The sequence below is a fragment of the Agrilus planipennis genome, unplaced genomic scaffold (genome assembly GCF_000699045.2).
Source record: "Agrilus planipennis isolate EAB-ADULT unplaced genomic scaffold, Apla_2.0 scaffold99, whole genome shotgun sequence".
Taxonomy (NCBI): Eukaryota; Metazoa; Arthropoda; class Insecta; order Coleoptera; family Buprestidae; genus Agrilus; species Agrilus planipennis.
The window spans coordinates 554,320-574,216 of NW_020442412.1; the positions used below are offsets into that span (position 1 = coordinate 554,320).

General features: G+C 34.2%; 1 protein-coding gene across 1 annotated transcript in view; it reads left to right on the forward strand.

Annotated features, from left to right (window-relative positions):
- Positions 1–19,897, forward strand: part of LOC108734103 (tyrosine-protein phosphatase Lar-like) — a 652,463-nt gene that overhangs the window by 332,682 nt on the left and 299,884 nt on the right. Inside the window, exons 3-4 of the mRNA XM_018465504.1 lie at positions 10,299–10,430; positions 12,252–12,413. The gene's annotated coding sequence lies outside the window, so the exon portion shown is untranslated. The remainder of the gene's footprint in view (positions 1–10,298; positions 10,431–12,251; positions 12,414–19,897) is intronic.

Here is a 19,897-nt window from a genome sequence, read left to right on the forward strand (position 1 = left end):
TACCTGGTCCGATCTCTTCGTTAAAATTGCTGCATTACCTATTCTAAGAAACTAATATTTATCTATACCTACAGAAATAAATACATTAAAATTGAATACAACTAGAATAAAATACAACATTGACTACCTGAAAAACACGAACAAAATTGAATATTTACAAAATTACAAACACTAACAAAATTGAATATATATATATACAAATATTAATTGAAGCCGCAACACCTTCAATAAAAAGAATTCACTTCTATGCTCGCGAACGGTTAATTTAGAAATTCTAAAAAGGTTGTTAAAGGTCTGTGTTTGGAGCACGACACTATACAGGTGCGAAACATGGACAGTGGGCGCGGCGGAATAGAAAAGGTTAGAAGCGTTCGAAATGTGGTGTTACAGGCTAATGATGAGAATACCGTGGATAGAGAAGGTTAGAAATGAAGAGATATTTTAGAAAGAGTAAGAAAACAGAGGACTCTATCGAAGTCAATAAGAAATAGGCAAGTTAGGTTAGTAGGACACCTCAGGCATAATGATCCAGTCAGAGACAAATTAGAGACAGAAACGGAAGTTAGGAGGGGTAGAGGTAGACCTAGATTAGATTACTGTTTTTTTCTGTTTATTAATTTATTTGTGGAGGGTACTTTCTTACATGAGTGTATGTAGTGTCAATTTGACTAAACTTGCATATAGTGGTTATGAAAATTTAACATCCAATGAAGGTATAATTTGTGTTCGATTTTGATTGAACGTTTCTATTATTTTTTATTCAGCCAAGGATAGGTTAGGTTAGGTTAGGTTTTTTGAATTTTGTCGACATTGCTATGTTTAGGATCCTCTATGTTCTCTAAAGAAACGTCTAGGAATAAAGTAGACCGTCTTAGTTTTTATTAATATTTGTATTATTTTCTCTACTGTTCATTTCGAATGAAATACTTTATAATTATATTTAAAGATTCTAGTATTCGTTCCTTATGGAAAATTATTTAAATAAATAAATAAAGCAAACAAATTCCTTTTTATTTGTGACTAACGTAGCTATTGTTTTAAAACTCCTGTAAAAGGCTGAATAGGTCGAAACATTTTCAAAAATGCAACATCAACTTGAAATCATTTTTCGATTTTGAACCACTACAAATTTCCTCAAATTAATTAGGAAAATAGTTCATTCTCGGTGGGGGGGTGACAACAGCAACAAAAATACATTCCTCATTAATTTGTAGTGATTCAAAATCGAAAAGTGAGTTCAAGTTGATGTTCCATATTAACATTGACCACTATTAGTAATTAATAAAACAATGTCTTAAATTGCAAAATGCTGCATTCCATTATTTTGCTCTTTTATTTTATATTATATTAGGCAATTGAGACGTTTTTATATAGCGGTATTAAAAATTACCATTCATTTTAGGAACTTCGTATTATAACGTGCACTGTTCATTTATTAAATAGTCCTGAACCATTTTGGTTCTTTACGAACTACTTAGCTACCATCTAAAGAATGTAAGACCAAATCCGCGTACTCGAAGAAAGATAAATTATACGTAATGCTCACATCATTTAACCTTTCGAAACTTCTCCTGCTAAAGGATTATAATATAAAGTACAGGAGACATTGATATATCTTCAGGATCGGTTTTTCATGATGAACTTTCGCAGGATGTTGTTTGCCTAGATGTTATTAGCTTCCACCTTTAGATCTTTACAGGAAATGAGCGTTCTTTTTATTCTTCGTTTATCCAACAAAAGATGATGCAGTAGGAATAAGTAGGTGATAGTAAATAAAGACGTACTGACTTACAGGAATATTCTACAGTAGGCTCGTCTGTGTGTGATCTCACACATGTTCAATTGGCCATGACTAAGTATATCAATTTTCAATTATAAATTATAAAAAAAACGGCAAAAATTCGTGAAATTATTAATCAAATATAAAAAAATTGAAATGATTTACCTGGATATCGTAGCTACGATAAATAAAATGAACTTAAGCAATTAGTTTAAATAACTAGTTAGAAATTAATAAAGTGAAAATTAAGATGTCTTTTACATTATGAGGTCATTTCTGCACGTATTCAATTTACGTCTAAGATATTAAAATCAGATCATCATCATAAGGTTATCAGTCCTAAGACTGGTTGGACACGTACCTCCACTCTTTCCTATACTGAGCTAAACTTTGCCTAAAACTAGAACAACCCACATCCTTAACTATTTGCGAACAGTAATCTAATCTAGGTCTGCCTCTACCCCTCCTAACTCCTGTTTCTGTCTATAATATGTCTCTGACTAGACCTTCATGCCTGAGAAGGTGTCCTACCAACCTATGTCGCCTATTTTTTATTGTCTTCCATAGAGTCCTCTGTTCTCCTATTCTTTCTAATACCTCTTCATTTCTAACCTTTTCTATCCACGATATCCTCATCATCCGCTTATAACACCACATTTCGAACGCTTCTAACCTTTTCTTTTCCGCCGCGCTCACTGTCCATGTTTCTCACCCGTACAACGCCGTGCTCCAAACATACAATTAACCGTTCGCGAGCATAGAAGGACTTCTTTTTATTAAAGGCGACACGACCCTGCGCTATCCTCTGCTTTATATTCCTATAAAATCAGGTATCAAAAATTTTTAAAATTGAGTAATAAACTAGTTCAAGAGGATGAGGTATTTAGAATACTTTACATTAAAGCCATTTTTAGGGGTAATATTAATTTGGAGTTCCTAAAAGAAAGGGAAAGTCTTACAAAGAGCATATTTGGGAAATGTGCCAGCTATTTTGCATTTAATGTGGTAAGTGAAAAAAATTTAAGTACATTTTTCACATTATGAGAGACGGTCCAAAAATCTCGTTGTCTCTTTTTCTGGGTCATCATTCTACCTCCGTGCAGCATACGTATATCATTTTAATAGGTACATAAATACGGCGACAGCAATATTTTGTGTAAATAAAAAAATATTTTTTACATTTACTTATCAAATGTTTCACAAGAACAGCGAAATTTAGAGATGCATTACCTAGTTTAATTTAGTTTTAGTTTTAGTGACTGTTGACAGATGTAAGTTAGCATGTAGCCTAGATAATAGGAATATCAATATATAGGAAATGTGTAGGAGACTTTGCACAATACAAGCGTAGAAAAGTGTGAGAACCGCATGCATGCATATGAGAACGTAGGCCAAGGACGCGGGAGTATGGGGATAAAGATGAACAGTCTGTTCATCGTGATACCTTTTCTGCTAATATATAAAAACATACGCACTCATGCAATAACTGCTGTTCATTATCATCATAAGGTCGTCAGTACTAAGACTGGTTGGACACGCACCTCCTCTCTATATTATGCTGAGCTAATCTCTGCATTTCCGCTAAAACTAGAACATTTCATATCCTTAACCATCTGCGAACGGTAATCTAATCTAGGCCTACCTTTATTCCTCTGAACTCCTGTTTCTGCCTCTCATATGTCTCTGACTAGAGAAGGTGCCCTACCAACTTGTCTCGCCTATTTCTTATTGGCTTCCATAGAGTCCCCTTTTTTCCTATTCTTTCTTGTACTTCTTCATTTCTAACCTTCTCTATCCACGGTATCCTCATCATTCGCCTGTAACACCAAATTTCGAACGCTTCTGTCCTTATTTTGCATCCGTACAGCGCTGCGCTCCAAACATATACCTTTAACAATCTTATTCCAATTTCTAAATTAATCGTTTGCGAGCATAGAAGTGACTTCTTTTTATTTAAGGGGATTCGACTGTGGGCTAACTTCTGCTTTATATCCTTACTACTCCTTCCGTCCTGACTTATCTGACTTCCTAGATACCTAAAATCAGTCACTTCTTCCAATATTTCGTCCCCTATCATTATATTTGCTCTTTCCTTACTTTTTTCCTTTGCATAACAGTTTTTTGTTTTTTACTTTTATTTATTTTAATACAGTACTGTTTTGTCAGTACCGCTTCCATTTTATTTAGAACTATCTCCTACTTCTCTATGCTAATACTGCAATATCATCTGCAAATCTAAGCATACTAATCTTTTGTCCCTCTATACCTATCCCTACAGTTGTACTGTCTTTAGTGATGTTGATTGCGTCCTCGATGTAGACATTAAAAAGTAGCGGTCACTGTGTTCATCCTTGCCTGAATCCATTCCTAATATTAACTTCTCTACGTTGCTGCTCCAGCTCCATAACTGCCTGTAGTTATTTATACAAACGAAGTGACACTCCTTTATCTCTGTAACTCGTCTTTACATTTTTAGGTATAACAATGTCAATAACTGCTATCTGTCTAAAAATTAATTAGAAGAAAATATTCAGTATAAAAATAACTGAATGGAGGTTGTAATATACAGGCATACGCATGACAAAAAGATAAGCTTTTGTAGTCGTTTGCGTAACCCTAAAAACATGAAAACAGTCGTGTAATTTTCCAACGCAGTACTTCGAAGCGCTCAAGGTCAAGGTCAAGTAACCGTTTTATTATTTAAAAAAATAAATATGGTTTTGCGTAATTACCTGTAGGCTTCTAATGATAATTCTCGTATAGGTGTTTTCTCCCAACACCAAATTTCTGGAATTAGATGACGTCTAATAAAAGATGAATCTACTCCTTAGGACTACTTTCTATTTCCAGGATGCTGTCGTTTTCCATTTTTTTAGTCAATTTAACATTTGAGTTGGATGCAGAAAATTTTTATCATATTGAAACGTTTCATTTCATTTCGTTTCGTTTCAACTTCATTCTATTATTTTTAGTAATTATTCAACTCATATCTTTCTTAAAAACAAGCTCGGTCAGACACGCTAAGTTAGAAAATTTGGCCGTATGGTATCTTATATCTCGTCAGGAACTATACATTATCATCATAAGGTCGTCAGTCCTAAGACTAGTTGGATACGCACCTCCATTCTTTTCAATCCTGAGCTAACCTTCGCATTTCCATAAAACTAGAACATCTCACGTCTTTAACTATTTGCGAACAGTAATCTAATCTAGGTCTACCTCTACCCCTCCTAACTCCCGTTTATGCCCCTAATATGTCCATTACTAGACCTTCATGCCTGAGAAGGTGCCCTACCAACCCATCGCCTATTTCTTATTGACTTCGATAGAGTCCTCTGTTCTCCCATTCTTTCTAATACCTCTTAATTTCTAACGTGCTCTATCCACGGTATCCTCATCATTTGCCGGTAACACCACCTTTCGAAAGCTTCTAATCTTTTCTTTTCCGCAGCGCCCACCGTCCACATTATTTCTATCTCCTGAACGTCAAGAACGATATAGAACAAATAATATGCCTGAGTTAATTCACAGAAAATAATTTAATTACACGTTTTGTTTATTATATAATGTGAATTTTAACACTGATGATCCAAAGGATCAAGTACCTATTCGAAACATTGTGTTGTATACAGGGTGTAACAGAAATAAGTGCCGAGCTTGCAAGAGGTGATGGAACACTATAAAACACGAAAATTAAGNAAATTGTATTAAGAGAAAGGGTTAAAAACTTTAGAAGCCAAAGAGAAATATCTTGCCCTTCCATGTAACTAGAAGACAGAACATTTAAATTTATTTTATAGCGAACCATTAACATTTTATTATGTTATCATTGATGAAGTGTTCTACCACTTTCAAGTTCGGATTAATATAATATTTGACATGATTTTGAATGAAGCTAGTTACTTTATCTGTAGCGTGTAAATAAACTGTTCATATCACGAAACTGACTAATGTAATGCAACTAATTTCTTCTGAGTGATAACTTTATTAATTAATGAAAAAAAAAGCATGCCACGGTCAACTTCGGAGCTGCTATATGCACAATTTCTTTTACGATGAATATCATAAAAGCAAAGGCAACATTGTTTAATAAGGATTATTATAATAAGTTCGCAAATATATTTTTTGCTTTATAATCTATAGATGCGGTTTAATGTGGATTTCTTTCATCAATTGTATTTCATGCTATAATGGCCCTTTAATAACTTACATGCTATGCTAAAAATCCAACGAGACAACTTTAAGCACTAATGCCGTCAATTCTGGGCGGCACACCTGAGTATGTAGGTGAACCAAGCTTTATATTTTGAAATGGGATATTTTGGTAAATTATTTTTGTATGGCAAAGGGCAATGAAAAATAATAATTTAGAACATAGTGCCGTATAAAACTAATGGTACAGGAAGTCATGATACTTTTTTAGTTTTATTCCAATTCCAATGATTTTTAGTCATTTAATACTATACTCTAATTTTCTGAAACTTGTAAATTTATGTATATTGCTAATATTACGTCTGTTTTTAATTGTTCAAAGTTTATTTTAAGGAATTTTCGCAGGTGACAAGATTTTTGACGGCATTTTTCAGTACAGGAGTTTTTATAAAACATAAATATTTTTCAAAATTTTCCAGAATTTACTAAGTTTCAGTTTTTTGTTTAAACAAGAAAACTACTCGACCGAATGTTATGTAATTTATTTCGGATCACATTATGTTAATACGCTTTGATCAACACATCAACAAAGTCGATATCATTTCTTATTGGCGCGATATCGATCAGAAAAAAAATGACTGCGCACGTAGGTACGTTCCGCACACACCACATACTTCTTCTCTAAATTATGTTGTGATACTGTGCTCACTTTTAATTTTCAAAATATGTTGAAAACCGCGATTTTTATGATCGGACCCTTTACAATATATTCCCTATATACTGGGAAGTTAATTATTTAAAATTGCCATGTCGTGCATTTTAGACTGAAAATGAATTCAAATTAATTAAATTATTTAATTTNATATTTTTAAATAGCATTTAACTGTTAAAATTTGGTTTGTATTGGATTCTTTTAAGGTACCTTTTTAAAAATTATTCTAAATGTGGTATAGAACGTAGACATTAACACTTTATATCTTGCAATGGTCTTGCGTCGTACGAGTCTGATAAAGGAGGCACGGTCCCTTAAGTTTCACCCCTGTACCATATTAAATATGTACGGGATTGCAAAATAATCATTGTATATGAGCAAAGAAATCGAACCATGTAAACGGCGTACAGTAGGTATTAAATCAAATTTGTACAATAGAAAATAGTTGCAAAAATAAAATAAATTTCATGAATAAATTAAAATAATTGTTTTAAATGATTATTTTTCATTGGCCTACATTATTTCAAAAATACGGTACAAAAATAATTTAGTGAAATATCCCATTTCAAAATTAAAAGTCTGGTTCACCTACATACTCAGGTGTGCTTCTCAGAGTTGACAGCATATTGCTTAAAGTTTTTCTTATATGATACTACAATCCTATATATAATTTATGGTGAGTAAATGGTCAATCAACAAAATGAACTATAAATAGATTTTACTATTCTTAATCGTTTGCAAAATTTTCATTTTCCAGTTTGTGTAGTACTTCAACACGACTTTTTGTCCAATTTAAGAGTTTCTAATTACCAAATACCGTTAGAGAGTTGGGTAGGTATACTTCATTTACTTTCTCTAGCGGTGTTCCCCTTCCAATGTCTTGGATGCGTTGGCAAAATCGTAAGTAGGGAGAAAAAAGCTCATTAAACTCTCGACTCTTATTCATTTAACATACTTTTTCATACAGTATCTGACAAAAGTTTTGTTCAATCATGAATAGTAGTGCGAGTCTAAAACGAGCGTTAAAGCCTTTAATATGTCTTCTAACATAAATAAACATCTCGTTGATATTTTCAGTACTAATTGGTACCAATAACAGCACATTTGTCCAATGCAATTGTAGTGGATAAAATGGTCAATTTTTCCGTGCAGTACTGTACGGATTATACGCTCCTCCCCGGTTAAGAGTTTGTCCGAGAGTTGTCTCCTTTCTTGTCTGGCCTAGTGCTGTTCTCTTCTACTTTGCGCCGGTCAAACTGAAGGTCACATCGCTAGAGGAACTAAACGAAGTATACCTACTGACTTCGCGTTTCAGTCAAGGAATTGTTAAATATTTATAGCTTTGACAGTTTTTGAATTCGTTGCTATTGAACAATTATTTATATCTTTCACTTACAATTAGATACTTATATTTTGTTGTTACAAAAGTAACAACTTTCGTCCCTATCATAAATTGAACTGATATTAGGATTCGACCATCAGCTTTTAATTGATATCAAAGTGAAAAATATGCTATTTTTACGGTTGAAAACAAGACGCTTCTATTAAACGGCGTAACGAACAGAGAATCTGAGGGTTATAAAAATAAAGAAACCCATTCGCATTTGTTTCGTTCTCTATTGTAAATATGGATGATAATGTTGTTTCCTTTTGGTCTCAAAATTAGACCCATTTAAATAAAATATAAAGTTGAACAATACGCGCTTTTCAGTTTGAAGTATATTTTCCTCTTGCTCTACATAAAGGGTGATTCTGTTGTTCGTGTCATCTGTTTATTAAGAAACCATTCATATTCTTGTTCACGTCTTTTACGTTGTGAATTATAAAGAAAAAGTAAAATGCAATCGTTTCGTCAAGGTAATAATATGTAAGTTATCGGATTCTAATCTTTTCAGTTTATGGTTATGTACGATGTTGAGTCGCAGAAAATAATTCGAACATCTGATGTATTTTCAGGTAATAAAATCATAACGAACGTCAATTAAATAAACGTAAAATGTAGCAGTTTTCTAGAGTTGGAAAATAAATTTCCCAAGGTTGGTAATAAAATCGTTTTATGACAGGTATAAAAGTCTCGAAACGGCTTGGCTGTGGACAATGGCTAAATGACAGGTCTACTAAATTGCTAAAACTTCCGCCCATTTTGTACGTGGGTTGTAAAGATATTACCCATAAGGGGAAAAGGTTAGCACTATGTTCATAAGAAGGTTGTACATATTCACCACCTCACACATGAAATGCTACCGTTATGGCCAAAATAATGATCCCATTTGGAAGTAGACTGTGGCTAATGACATCGAATGTTGGAATATTTCCAAAGCAACGTTCATTTGTAGCTTGAATTTTGGTTTCTTCGGCAAATGTATTCAAATGTAGCATGGCTCTTTTACTTATTATAATATGAAGCGATAATTCAGAAATTTGATGCTTTTTACTGTTTTGACAGTCCGTGTATCTATTTTTCATTTTTTTTTATTGTTCTGGTACTACTGAAACGATGAAATCTGCCAAGAATTAATATTTACCTTTAGCTGTTTCAATAGTTAGATATAAAGTTTCTTAAACTATTATTAAAATACTTTCAAATAGTAAGAACACATTATTGGTTGCAAATCGTCCTGTTTTCCCAATACTCGTCCTGACTATTGTATGTTCCAAGAAATGTCTAGTATAAGTTAATAAATGCGACATTTTTTTTTGAAGCGTCCTCTAAAGTTTCGCATATTGATTACTCACCATGCGTCGCTTGTATACGATAGATATGTAAATACATATATATAAGTAGATTGATTTTACATGTTTCTGATTCAAAATCAAAATTGTAAAAAAATGTAATTACAATACAATAAAGGACTTTCTTTGTAATTGCCTACACTACGTACATACTATACACATTATATTTACCTATTACTACTACTTTTATGCAGTGTCCCTTCCTAACTAATATTATAAATGCAAATGTGAGTTTATTTGCTTGTTTGTTTGTTTATTACCATTTCAAACCTTAACTACTCAACCGATCATCATGAAATCTTATGCACACGTTGTCATGGCTGCAGAAAATAATATGGTCTACTTTCTATCCAAATAAAAATGCTGTTTCCAGGGAAAAGAAAAAATTCTTTTCATCTCGATAAAGACGGACCGTCACTGTCAAGGTGTATGTTTAACCTAGAAAATCGGAAACTTCAGTTTTATCATGATGATCCAGGTCAAGACTATTTATGAAATTATTGTATTTTCGATGACCTTTGACACTTAAGCGAAGCCACAAGTCAAAGGTTATTCTTTTATGAAAATTTTGTCGCACATTTTATATTTACGAGCTAGGGATTTATTTGTTGTAGAAAGCGTTGTAAATGCATTTGTGGCTATATTCGCTGTAGCCATTTAAACAAAGTAACCGTTGATAAATAATAACTGAAAAATTGACTCCTTTATGTGTCACCAATAATGAGCTAAACTAGAAACAGTACTCCTGCAGTAATTCTACATTTAGATTATCAATTTTATAATCAACTTAACCTTTTGATAGATTTTGAGAGGTTTATGTTTATACATATACCTACCTATAAGTATCATGGAGTTATTGTTATTTGGATTTTATTTTTATAAATGAATATCTTAATAATAAAAATTTATTGTTTCTTTCAGATCCGCCCCAAATAATTACAAAGCCTCGGAGTCAGTACGTGAAGGCAGGTGGCGTCGCTGCATTTTTCTGTAGTGCACGTGCTGATCCGCCTCCCATAATACAGTGGAGGAAGAATGGAAAGAAGCTATCAAGTAAGGGTACCTACTGTTTAAATATGAATATCACAAGGCAAATAAATTTTTTGTTAAATCGAAGAAGCTAACATGAAGCTATCCTTAGAAAGCGTGTCCGATTATGAAAATTATTTTTGAATATTAAAAGTGAACTTCAAAGGTAAATTGATCTTCGCTTTATTGTAGTATATGGTTACAAATGCATAAGCGTGTAGTGTGTATTTAATCTTGACCGAGCGGCATGGCCTAGAGGTCTAGACCACTGCTTAGCATTAGGGAGGACGCCGGTTCGATTCCGGGTCCGTCTGCCTTGGTCCAAGTTTTTCCGTGATTTCCTTGGATCACTTAGGCGAATGCTGAGGCAGTAATATTCCACAGATAATCTTTCACTCTCTTCTGTCTTCATTTCGTCCGTCTCATCTTTCTCACCCGAACCACCACCCACCGATTCCCATGATTCCTGAAAGCAGGCTGAAGAGGGCCTTCCGCCATACTTTCCGGCATAGCCCGGAGGGACTGCCCGCCCACCAGCATTACTGGCTGGTGGGAATGAAACACCCAAAAGAAAAAAAAAAATAATCGTGAGATTGTCTTGAAGAAACGTACAGATCGACCAATGAATCTGGAGCCGCTTGATACGCACAAGCGGGAAAGAGAGCGAAAGCGAGTAAAGAGTGACCGATATGCCTCTCGGCTTGTTCTTGAATTATGTACAGTCATAGGAACAAGTAAATCTGATTTCAATGCTGCGTACGATACTGGTATACTTCATTTACTTTCTCTAGCGATGTTCATTTTCCAATGTCTTGGATGCGCGCTGGCAAAATTGTAGGTAGGGAGAAAAAGGCTCATTATACTCTCGACTCTTGTTCATTAAATATACTTTTTTATACAGTACCTGCCAAAAGTTTTGTTCAGTCATGAATAGTAGTGCGAGTCGAAAACACGCGTTAAAGCCTTTAATTTGTCTTCAAATATAAATAAACATCTCGTTGATATTTTCAGTAGTAATTGGTAGCAATAACAGCACATTTGAGCAATGCAATTGTAGGGGATAAAATGGTCAATTTTTCCGTGCAGTACTGTAGGGATTATACGCTCCACACCGGTTAAGAGTTTGGCAGAGAGTTGTCTCCTTCCTTTTCTGGCCTAGTGCTGTTCTTTTCTACTTTGGGCCGGTCAAACTGAAGGCCACATCGCTACAGAAACTAAACGAAGTATAATAATGATTTGCTTTCAATATTGCAGTGACTCTCCATATACTATACACGATGATTACTACTCTACAACGTTGTACGAAATAAGTTCTAGTTAAATCCCTTCCACTTTGCCGCTGCGCATACCTCTGTCGCGGCTACAGATTCGTTGGCCGATCTTTAGAATTAACACAAAAAGGGTAGCTTAAAGAATATCGGATTCAGGTTGCTTAGAAATTAATTTCCACACTAAAAAGTATTGTTACTAAAAATGCAACATGGGATCATTAAATTACCCCTTTTAAAAATTTTAGCCGATCAGGTTTTCAATGCAGGCTTTCTAATAATATCTCCACGTTTACGTATAGGTATCCCAAATGCGGCAGTCTGTCTAGCCTAACCAAACTGGAAGTTTTAACAGATACGAGTAGTATATTAGAAATAATGTTTAAGTAAATTACACTTATATAATTTTATGATTTGTATTGCTTCTTTGTTTAGTCAAAGAAAGCCATATTCACTCACATCACTGTCACAGTATATGGTTACTTTGAATACTTGATTGGACATAGACACGTACATTAAGACATCTTTTCAGACTTGAGAAGTAACGTTCTGCTTTTAACATATTGCTTGGTTGCAGGTGTACAGCCTAGATATCAAGTAAACGAATTTGCCGTTGGGGAGTCCCTACTGAGAATCGAACCAGTACGAGCCAACAGGGATGAAGCAGTTTACGAATGTTTGGCGGAAAATGGAGTCGGTGATGCAGTTAGTGCTGATGCAATTCTAACTGTTTACGACGGTAAGTAGTCACCCTTTCTACTTTTACATTTTGGACACAATGCGGAATGGTTTGTCCAAACCTGCTCGAGAAGAGAATAATTGAACACTTTTTGGGTAAGGTAGAAAATCAACGGCATATAAGCTTAATCGGGCGCAAACAAACTTTAATTCTTCTCAAAACCGAAAAACCTACAGTCATGGTAATCTTTTCAGCACATAAAAACATACAGGGTAAATCTTTTATCTTGTGACAATGAAATACTTATATCGATTAGATCTCATCATTTCGGAGGATGTTTTTGACAAAAGTCGTATGTTCTTGTAGCGGCAATTAATTTATGTTTAGATTTTAAGGTCATGCAATTTTTTTAAACGGGAATCTATAATTTTTTAATGGAAGGAGGGGAAACTACCATTGAAGTTGATCCTAATTTTTTAATCAGTGTTTATTAATAATCAAAGGTAGATCAACTTCAAAGGCATTTCCATTTATAAAATTTCCTAAACTAAACGATTCAATAGCTAAACACTTCGGTAACGCTATTCAATCGTCGTCGTAAATGGCAGTTCGGTGCACGTAAACTTAATTTATAATGGCCTGCAAAAAAGGAATGAACCTACTGTATAAAATCTTTATACTGTGTCGTTCCTATTATTTCACTACTGTACGTATAAATAGTTATATTGAAGTTTAAGTACATAATGTTGAAATTTTTCATTTTTCCATGGCTGAAATATCTTTGCATACAGAAATGATATTCTGCTAATACGAAAATAGTTAACAAAGTTGTATCAGACATTAGTTTCGCGTGTTAAATCCGGATATGAAAAGGGCCAAATACAAATCTACGCTTAAGATTCGGTGTGGTAATAATGGAGAAGACTTCAATTTTCTCCTCAGTGCAGTGCCGAAATGTAAATAAAATGGATACCATTTCTTCCAAATACTAAAAAATACAAGAAATTGCGCGCTAAAGTAATAAGACGATCAGAATTAGCCAAACAGCAATCATATTTAAGGTAATGTGAGCACCATTCTACAGAAAATAAACTTTTCTTTTTAAGTTATATTCCAATCCGACGGGGCTTGAACTTTCATGAACTAGAGCGGGTGGATCGGCTTGCGAGTTTCGATTATTTAGGGAGTCGGACCATAGGTTTAACCATACTTGGGGAGAAAGAAAAAAGAGAACCCAAAGTAAGACAAGTCTCTGAAGGAGGGCAGCAGCTCCTTCATTGCTCAGGGTAGCAGAGATCACGAGAATCGGTATGGCACTCTGATGCATAATATTGCGATGTGAAAGGAAAAGGAGATGCAACTACATTATGATTTTCCAAGAAAAATACACCAAATACAAATGATGGCGTCCTCTGGGGTAAAGCACTCCGGACGTAAACTAGTCCTCTATTCGGATGTCCGAGGCGAGGACTACCTCGGGGATGTCATCAATAAGTGCAATAAGGGAAGGTGCAATATTTCACGAGTCGGAGCGTGGAATGTTAGAACCATGAGACAATTAGGGAAATTAGAGAAATTTGAAAGTTGAAATAAATAGGCTAGAATTAGATATAGCAGGCATTAGCGAAGTCCATTGGCCAGAAACCGGAGACCTCAGGAGTAGAATAATACATACGAGATCAGTGAAAGGTAATTCGGAGGTGGGAATCATAATGCGTAGGAAAGCAGGACATAGTGTAAAAGGTTATTTATAAAAGAGCCATAGGATAGCAATGGTTAAATTAAACTAGAAGCTGGTAAAAACGGTAATAGTTCAGGTCTACATGCCTATAACATTTTACAATGATGAAGACGTAGAAGCGGTGTATGCAGAGGTAGAAGACGTGTTAAATTTAGTGGAAAGGCAAGAAAAACTAATAGTTGTAGGAGTCCTCAACGCAGTAATAGGTGAAGGTTACGATGGTGCAATAGCAGGTTCTTTTGGATTAGGTAAAAGAAATGATAGGGGAGTTAGACTAATAAAATGATAAACATAACCGTTGCGAAAACTTTATTCAACCATCACGTAAGGAGGCGCTATACGTGGAAGATGCCAGGTTATTTAAGGAGATATTAGTTAGATTACATGCTTGTTAGGCAAAGATTTAAAAATCAAGTTAAGGACTGTAGGAGTTATCCCGGAGCAGATATAGATAGCGATCATAACGTAGTAGTTATCAAGACCAATCTTCAATTGAAAATTATGAAAAGGAGAGAAGGTAGGAGATGTCTTGACTTAGAAAAACTAAAATGTAGCGAAACGCCGGATAGGCTAGGTACAAGTACAGGCGAAATATTAAAGAAGACGGGAAAACTGAATGGCAGGACAGAGACAGAATGGAACAGCTTTAAATCGTGCTTAAAGTTAGCAGTTACAGATGTATTAAGTCTTAAAAGAATTAATAGAAGAATGGCAGAAATACAAAATAGGACAGACGAAGAAGGACAAAAAGGATAAAGCAGAAAACAATTAGGAACAGTTGCTTGGTATGAGGTGTAAAGATGTAGAAGAAATGTTTGAAGTAGGTAAAACGGATGAGACTTATAATATAATTAAAAGGAATTTTAGAGAACTAGGGTACAGTAGTAATAATATAAAAACAACAGTTGGAAAGAATATTTAGAGAACCTATAGGTAGGCCATGAGTTAGGAGATACATATTAGAAAAGGGAGATAATGTGGAAATAGATGAACTAGATTATCCCATAATGAGAGAAGAGCTCGATGTAGCATTAAAAAACTTAAAGAATAATAACGTATAGATGGGATACATGCAGAAATTCTAAAGTTTGCAGGACAAGAGGTTAGAGATCGTATGTATAAGCTAGATAGTAACATTTACGAGACGAGGAAAGTCCCGGAGGAGTATAAACAGAACGTGGTAGTAACCATACCTAAAAGGAAAGGCGCGGATAGATGCAAGAAATTTAGAATAATTAACTTAATTTCCCATGCGTCCAAAATCTTAACTAAAATTTTTCAGGGAAGGATGGAAAAAAGGGCGGAAGAACTATTAGAGGAAGATCAGTTTGGGTTTAGAATAAATACAGGAACGCGGGAGGTCATTTTAGCTTTGCGGGTAACAATAGGGAAAACGATTGAAAAAGGAAAGAGTGCGTATATAGGATTTGTAGATTTAGAAAAAGCTTTTGATAATGTTAAATTGCAGTAGATGTTAAATATACTTAAGAAAGTAGGGATGACTTACAAAGATAGAAGAGTGATACTTAGTTTGTATAAAGAGCAACATGCAGTTATATTAGAGCTGGAGCAGCAACGTAGAGAAGTAAATATTAGGAAGGGAGTCAGACTAGGATGCACACTGTCACTGCTACTTTTTAATCTACACATCGAAGACGCGATCAACTTCATTAAAGCCAGTACACCCGTAGGGATAGGTATAGAGGGGCAAGAGAATAGTAAGCTTCGATTTGCAGATGATATACCGGTAGGGTTGCCATCCGTCCTGGTTTCCCCCGAATTGTCCTAGTTTGGAGGACATCCGGAGGGGCTTTACGAGGGTGGATTGATAAGTTTCCGGCCTGACCAAGAAAAACAAGGTTTTTAAAAATTTTTTTTTTTTATTTCTCAACATAATCTCCTCCAAGGCTGATACATTTCTCATAGCGGTGTTCCAGTCTATTAATGCCATCTCTATAGACTGATTCGTCAAGCTCCTCAAAATAACCATTTACAGCTTCGATTACTTCTTCATTGTCCGCAAATCTCTTACCGCCAAGCCATTTTTTGAGATTAGGGAACAGAAAATAGTCACTCGGGGCTAGGTCTGGAGAGTAAGGAGGGTGCNATCAAGGTATAAAAGTAGTCTAGGTTTAGGTCACTTCTAACCTAGGGTCGCCATCCGTCCGGGTTTCCCCGGATTTGTCCTAGTTTAGAGGGAATCCGGGGAGCGTCCGGGTGGGCCTTCATTTGTAGTCCGGGTTTAAAAATTTAAAGTCTTGGGCCTCCCGCGACGTATATTAATAATTTGAGTTTTATTTTAAGGTTAAAAAATCTAACTGATTATTAAAACAATTTGTAGCAAACTGTAATAAGATTCTGTTTTGTTAGGTACATTTAAAATGATGATAAAAAATGACCAAATTTAATTTTAAGGTCTGAAAATAAATAAAAAGGCGATTTATGACATTTCTAACTGTTTTTTATTACACTGACTATGTTTAAAAAAACCTGTAAACATGTCCGGGTTCTGGACTCTAAAATCCGGAGTTTCCACGCGTCTTGTCCTGGTTTCTAAATTGTAGAGATGGCAACCTTATATATTAGTATGAGCATCTAACAAGGAAGAGTTAGAGATAACTTTAAATAAAATGGAGGCGGTATTGACAAAACAGTATTGTGCTAAAATAAATAAAGGTAAAACAAAATACTGGTGTACAACGGAAGAAATAGTAAGAAAAGAGCGAATGTAAAGATAGGAAACGAAAGATTAGAAGAAGTGGCTGATTTTAGGTGTGTAAGAAGTCAGATAAATCGGGTAAGAGGGAGTAGTAGGGATATAAACCAGAGGATAACGCAAGGTCGAGTTGCCTTCAATAAAAAGAAGTCACTTCTATGCTCGGGAACGGTTAATTCAGAAAAAGGTTGTTAAAGTTGTATGTTTGGAGCGCGGCTCTGTAAATCCAATATAGCGGACGTCACCAAATAGCGATTTGTAAGCTTTTTATAACTGATTTATTGATGCAATTTCTAATAAGTGGTAAAATTTATGTGAAAATGGTTGTAACAAGTTTTAAACAACTTAAAAATGTTGACATATACTAGATATAATATTGACTTCCAAATTTCAGAAGACTAAAAAGTAGAAAATAAAATTACATAACAAAATACTATTTATTCAAGAAAAGCTTTTACTTAACAGTAAAATATAACAAAGTACAAAAAAGGAAAAAATAAATATAAATAAAAGCTTAGGCGTTCATTAGAAGCGAAATAATCCTGAAAAATGACACAATATTTCGCTTCTTTTCACTACTGCTATCATATAGTTTTAATATCTTATGAGAGCCCAAGCTTTTATTTATATTTATTTTTTTCCTTTTTTGTAAATTATTATATTACATCGATTTCTAGCGTTTTAAGGAATCAATTCAAAAGACAAAAAAAAAATTTAAATACGTTATTGTTTTGGATTAGTATACCTACACCTACCTAACGTTCAAAGTTGATCATGAGCCGACAAACTTTTAGGCACATAAAGTAGAATTATATAACAATTTTTTATCTTTTGGGTAGTCTTTGTTTTTGTTTTTAATTAATAAATTAGTTTCTAGGTCATGGCTCGTTCTTATTCTCAATCTTTATAGGACAAAATATTTTTACTTTTACGAGGCATTTGATGAGAAAATTATTTTTCTTAGAAACTCAGGATGTATATATATATAAAGTAAATTAATATTTTACAGAGGTAAATTACTGAAGATGGCAAATTTTTTTTACACGTAATTAAATTGAGGATATTTTTTATCTTTATTTATAATGAACAACACAGCAACTATAACTTCTTTGAATGATTATAGCTTGTAAATAAAATTGGAAGTTGTACAGCAGGCTCTGTTGCCAACTTTTAACGGAGATTTACCTTACGAATACCAAACCAATCTTGCATTTGACAAAAATGTTATACCGTTCGGAATTGTTTACAACACTGTATTTACTACAAACTGTTGTCAGTATAGAGCGGCATTAGTTTAATGATGAGTACAGGCCTGACGCTCGAAGCTGGCGTAAATTTTAAAATGGCGTGCATGCGCACTGGCAAAAGTATGCAGTTTTAGGCATAACAATTACAGCCCTCCTTTTTTAGTATGCGTATCAGGGGCGTAGATTAAATATTTAAAAGCAGGGATCAATTTAAAAAATTAAATTAAAAAAATTAACTTATTCGGTTGGTTTTCTTGTTGTAGATATTTAAAGTTTATGTAAAAAAGAAATAGGCGCAATAATTTAGTTTAACGTAATTTATTTAAATGTTATGATAGATAATGAGTACGTAATAGACATACAAACAGAAGAACTAATTGTTGATGTGGATGACAGTGATACTGATTCCTATGCGGACAGTGAATGTGAAAACTATCTACAAAGCAAACAAAAGCATTAGGTTTATTATCATAATTTTTTTTTGATAAATTATGTTTCTATATTATTTCCTAGTACGCCACGGTTCCATTCTGTATTAATACAATAGTTTGCGCCTACTGAAAACTTATTTGTGTATCGGTTCGGAGTGATCTACCCAAATACGCCATAAATGAGCAAGTGCCTATGCGACCACTCGCCAGCTTCGTTCGTCCGACTTGTATTTAAGTTAATTTTTGTTGTATTGCTATCCCTTCTATGATTTCCAGTGAGCAAAATTAATCAATAATAAAGTGTATAAAAATACATAACTGATAAAAACAAAGCATATATTTGACATATTTTTGGGAAAACGTGACATATTTATGCATATATTTAAAGCATCTCTTGTGCATATGCGATCTACCCTAATAGGCTATAAATAGGCAAGTGCCTGAGCGACCGCTAGGGATGGGCGATTTACATCGATGTTTCAAAACATCGATACTTTTTCTCAAACATCGAGTACTTTTTCGATGTTTTCTGTCGTCGATGTATCGATGTTCGATGTTTTTATTCGGAACATCGATATTGTGGTGACCCTAGGGGAAAATTTTTTAAAATTACCAAATGACATTTGCTAACGCCTTTGTGAATTGTATTTTTTTTTTAAATCTGTTCTTTGGTTTCAGGAGTGTAGTGGTGGACCCACGTTTCGTCAACGGTTACGAATCGACGCAAAAATTCGCTTGGATTACGCTTATACAATGACAAATTTGCGGTAGAAATGTTTTTTCGNTTTTATAGTCATTAAGATAAATTTCACCATGAATCCATTAATAATACCATCATCACCATTAAATTGAGGTTAAAAATATCACATGATTTTTTATTGTTATTTATTACTTATTTATTTATTTTATTAGGTGGAGAATCATTAGAAAAAGATGCTCGAAGATTTAAAATGTGGTTTCAAATAGATCAGAACGAGCCTTTCGTGGTGGAAGGATTGATAATCATTTTTCCATTAATCGATTCCTTTTTTTAAATTATACCTGAATTAAAATTTTTAAAATTTAAATTATCCCGCCATTCATGAAAACATGGATTGTTCGATGTAATAAATATCGGAACGTCGATGGTCATACATCGATGATTTTTTTTCAACATCGCCCATCTCTAGCGACCGTTCGCCAGCTTCGTTCGTCCCTCCTGTACTTGCATAGGAATACGTGTAGCATGACTTACAATTAAACGCTTCATAGTGACAATAGTCTGATACTATTTATTTGTTACTGTCTGTTATTTCATGAATGCACTATAGAAGACTTATAAGCTTATTTTGTCGAATGGCCAACATCCACAGAAATAAGAAGGACGGCTCGAACTTTATTTAGTGACTATGTTAAGGGACAGCAACCCT